Below are 5,215 nucleotides of genomic sequence, written 5' to 3' on the forward strand. Positions count from 1 at the left end.
TGTTTTTTTTGTATTTGAAATCCAACTATTTTAAAATCATAAATATTAAAATTTCTTTTTCTTAAGCCTTTATGCTAAATTTAGAAATCTTGTTAGACTTTTTATAAGCCTAATAAAACACGATCAGGGTAATGTTAGACTGAATCAGTTTGACCAGATTAATTTACCCCAAACATTGGTCCCACTTACACAATTAAATTCCCTTAAACAGAGCAGCCTGGGTGGCTCAGCAGTTTAGCGTTGCCTTCAGCCCAGGGTGTGATCCTGGGGTCCCGGGATCGAGTCCCACGTCGGGCTCCCGGCACGGAGCCTGCTTCTCCCTCTGCCTGTGTCTCTGCTTCTCTCTCTCTCTCTGTGCCTCTCATGAATAAATAAATAAAATCTTTAAAAATAAATAAATAAATTCCCTTAAACATTTAAGTCTATTTATAGATGTTATATATATTTAATTTTCTAATTACTATAATGTCTAATATAATTTTAATATATACATTTAATTTTTAATTTAAAATTTTTTGATTTTTATATATATGTATATAAAGAAAACTTTTCTAAGTGCTTCAAACATCTGACAAGACACATTTATACGACCTAGCCAGCAAAACCTTCCTGAGCACTTAGATAACTCTTGGACATTCAATTAGTTAAATCTGTAAACCTAGTTCTCTTTTTATTCTCTTAAACATTTCAGCACTGGTTAAATATTTCTTCGAGTTTTCTTTTGCTTTTCATCTTAAAATCACAAGTCGTCCCAAATCTAATCCACTGGATTTTCTCCTCCACCATATTTTCTACCCCTTTTAAGAACACCTGCAGATGGTCCGAGGAATTACAAAACACCCATTTCCAAAGTGAATACAAAGCTGTTGTCTCTGGTTTTCATTGGCTTCTTTATCTCTATTCAAATCCGATAGTTTCTAGGGTTGAAAAAGCATTTACCTGATTGCCTGGAGTGATTGTACCATCTTGACGTGGGTCCAGGTTATACGAGAGGCCATTCCTGCCCACGGTGCTAGAATTTAAAGCAGGGCACAGACCTGTGGGCTCCATGCTCCATGTCACAGAGGATCATGTTAGACTCCTTCTAGAACATTTGCAAAGGTGGAGTTTTGCGTCCCCCTTTTGGATTACATTTAACAAATTTATTTTCTAGCTGATTCATTTCTCTACTCTTTCCTTTTCTCCTCTTGTCTGATGTCTTAGTGCCTTCTCTTGTCTCTGGTCGCCATTTAGAGATATTTTCATTTCTTATCTTCTGGGTCTTGCAGAAGAGCATTATATTCTTGCTGGTAGCAAGATGGCAGATGTGGGTACATGTGGGAGGAGGCCTTGATCTCTCCCTCTGGATATAACCTCAGGTACAGAAAATAGATGCTTGGTGCAAACAAACCAGTGTACGTTCTGGACGAGCAAGGAGAAGCATGAGTCAGCAGCCCTCACCACCTCTCATTTCCCCTCCTGGCATTGCCGTGGAAGGGATGTGACATTTTTGTCACCCAGACAGGAGGCTTGCGCTCTAAAAATGCTCCTTGACATCTCCATCCCATGAGTGGTTATGAGCTTAGGGTATGGTCTCAAACAGATTCGAGAAAAAAAAAAAAAAAAAAAAGCCAATCAGGAAAGTTATCCAACCTCTCTGATCCTATTTTCTCAACTTTAAAGCATCCAACATATGAGATTATTGCTTTAATTAATTGAAATTGTGTACATAAAGCAGACAGCACTGTGCCTGGCACACAGTTAACTATAATCGCCAACTTATTGATTCATTTTTTTATCATCCATGCCTATTTGCTCAGTGGGCTTTAACCTGCCCCTAGCACAGGGCTTGGCTCCAGGACTTGTTGAATGACTTCCAAGCCCTGATAATATTAGGGCTACTGTTCCTCAGCTGCTGGAGCTGCCGATGTTGGATGTTACTTGCGCCCAAATGATTAGGTTGAGGGCCATACATGGAGCATTGGTGTTATGCCAACGCATCGATGGTTGTTCTGCATAATGTACACTTATGTCATTGGACATAAGAGTAAAACCACTGTCATGGGATAAGGAGTGAGGTCATACCTAAAGGATAAGATAAGTCATTGTGTCATCAACTGGGCAAGCGGCCTTGATCCCAGAATTGGGTGGGAGAAGTGTAAGGGAGTAACAGAATGGAGATCTTTCTTTCTCTTGGACGTGCCAACTGAGATGTCAAGATGATAGGGAGAGACTATGAAAAGGGTGTCTACACGACGCCCTCCATGAGCTCACTCTGAGTCCCAGCCCTCTGATTCTAACTGCCATCTGAGATAGCTGTCCTCTGACTCCCTCAAAGGGCTGGAACTTTTCTTTCTCTTGGTTCTTAACCAGTGACCAGGGATTCTCAACTTCATCACTGTTGGCTTTTTGGACTGGATAGTTCTTTGTTGCAGGGGGCTATTGGGGGCACTGTGGGAGAGTTAGCAATATCACACCGGGGGTACTGAAAGCAGGGAGAAAGCGAATGCTCTACTGCCAGGTATCAATAGCATCTCCCCAGTCGTGACAATTAAAAAAAAAAAAAATGTCTCCAGCATTGCCAAATGTTCCCTGGGGGGCCTGTTTGAGAACTGCTGGGCTCGACTGTTTCTTATGGGTTGTTTTTTTTTTGTTTTTTTGTTTTTTTGTTTTTTGTACTTACTTTCCTTGTTTGCCTTTTGGCATTTTGTAAACTCTTCTTGAAAATTCTATCCTGCCTCAGCTGCGCTAAGGGGTGAGGAGAAGTTTCTTGGATGTGCACCGCACAGATTCTTTTTTTTTTTTTAATTTATGTATTTATTTGAGAGAGAGAGAGAGAGAGAGACAGAGTGAGAGAAAGAGAGCATGAGCTGAGGGGAGTGGCAGAGGGAGAGGGAGAAGCAGGCTCCCGGTCGAGCAGAGAGCCCAACATGGGGCTCGATCCCAGGACCCTGGGACCATGACCTGAGCCTAAGGGAGATGCTTAACTGACTGAGCCACCCAGGTGCCCTACAACACAGGTTCTTAAAGGAGGAGCAAGCAGACCCTGGAAGCTGCTGGGATTGAGGATGGCAGTAGAAATCAAAGCAAAAAAACCTGTAAGCAGTCACGAAACTCAGTGTTATCCCACCTGGAGATTCAAAGTTTCTTTTTTTTTTCTTTTCTTTCTTTTATTTTTTTTTTGAGATTCAAAGTTTCAAACTTCAAATGCTCACTGCCTTAAGAAGGGATGATGGTTTTGCCCATATTATTCATCCCATAGATTTTTGGATTTTTTTTCCATCACCACGAGGCCCGTGCACTTTTAGGAAGTTCTGAATAAATGTCACACCACTTTATTGAGGCCTCATTAGAGCTGAGTTTTATAGTTTTTAATGGGGAAGGGAAAATACAAAGGGTAAAAGTTTAACGTGGCTGAAAGCCCGGGAAATAAATTTACAAAGCACTTCATGGCCTTTCCAACTAGATCAGAAATTAAAAGGGAATGACGGTGCCGTTTGCTGATGGCCAAGCATCTGGAAGTGTTTTTCCCTTGTTTTCATGGGCACCATGGCTGAGTCACCAGGGACTCTCCCTCTTGGCATCTTTTTACATGGAGCGCTAGTTGCAACTTGTTGGCACAGGTAAGATTTAGGATCTTTCAATTCCCTCCAGTTTCTTTTCCTTGTCTTTTGAAACGTTCTGTCCCAGACCCTGAAATGCAAGCCAATGGAACACAATGGAGTGACTGGCAAAGCAGGTGCAAAGTTTTGGAAAACCTTTTAACACAGCGATCTCTGGACAGATGACAAACCAATACATGCCCTAGAGCTAATTCGCCTTTTTAAACTTGAGATATTGTGGAATAGGTAGGGGTATCCACAGGGGACAGTTTGCATGGTAGGTTGAGTCCAAGAAACATTATTCAATGGTGGATGCCAGGGATTGGACTAGACATTGGGGAGGGGCCAGGCAAGATTGCTGTCAGGAACATACGCATTTTGTAAGGGGATGAAGTCCAGCTTGAATATAAATAACTATGATATGCTTTAAACACCCTGTAGATGCCCAAAGGCCATGGGAGACAAGAGGAGGGAGGGACTATTTCTGGTCCAGAAGGACATGGGATGGCCTCGTGAATGAGAAAGCTGTTGAGCCGAGTCCTGAAGTTGTGTATTATTTTAATAGATGGAGATGGCAGGTGGTAGCAGGGAGTGGTACTCGGAAGGAATGGAGTAGTATGAGCAAAGGAACAAAGATGAGAAAGATGGGAAAAGCTCTGTTCCAGTTAAAGGGATTTTAGGCATTAGGGAGCAACATGGGGAAGACTTGTGGGGTGAGAGGGATTCCAAAATCCACCCCCCAAAAATATATATATATATTTTTTGCTGTGGAGAGGTAAATGTTATGATCATTTTAGAGAAAATTTGTGGGGAGGGGAGGTAGCTAGAAAGAATTGTCCTTAGTCTCTTTTCTCCAGGGGCAGCTGCTCACCCAGGGGACCATCCCACCCCAGCTCCAGCTGGAGCTCACGCCTGCCTGCATGCACACCAGCTCTTTCTCCAAGCACATGCAGGGAGCCACACACATATCTGTGGTTGCTTCTGGGGTAGGGAAGTGAAGGACAGAGGCATGGGAAAAAGAAATCCTTTCACTGTACACCCTTTTGTATTTTAAAAAATGTTTTTATTGAAGTATAATTAACATACAGTGTTAGTGTCAGGAGTAGAGTATAATGATTCAACATTTCTACATTATCCTTTTTCATCTTATAAATTCATTATGATATGCTTGTATTTTCTATTTGAAATCGCACATATTAAAAATTAAAGAACCACAAGCTCGTATTCAAAAGTTCGCGAAGCCTATAATTCTACTTCTGTTACTGTTTTGAGCATCTCCCTCTAGTCTTCGCTTACATATGCACAATTTTTGATAAAGTTGGGATTATGCTTTGTAAACCGTATCTTCTTTGACATTTATGATGACGTCATGAACATTTTCCCATATTGCTCTATATCCCCTCAAAAATATTTTTTCCATTGGGAAGTATGCGCTAATTTAATCATTTTTAATGTTTAACTTTTAGCTTGTACCCAATATTTTGGACATTGTCAAAATAGCCTCTATATATTTTTAAGATTTTATTTATTTATTCATGAGAGACACAGAGACACAGGCAGAGAGAGAAGCTCCCTGCGGGGAGCCCGACTGGAGACTTGATCCCAGGACCCAGGCAGATCACGACCTGAGCCAA

This window comes from Canis lupus, chromosome 13 (assembly GCF_003254725.2).
Source record: "Canis lupus dingo isolate Sandy chromosome 13, ASM325472v2, whole genome shotgun sequence".
NCBI classification, from domain to species: Eukaryota; Metazoa; Chordata; class Mammalia; order Carnivora; family Canidae; genus Canis; species Canis lupus.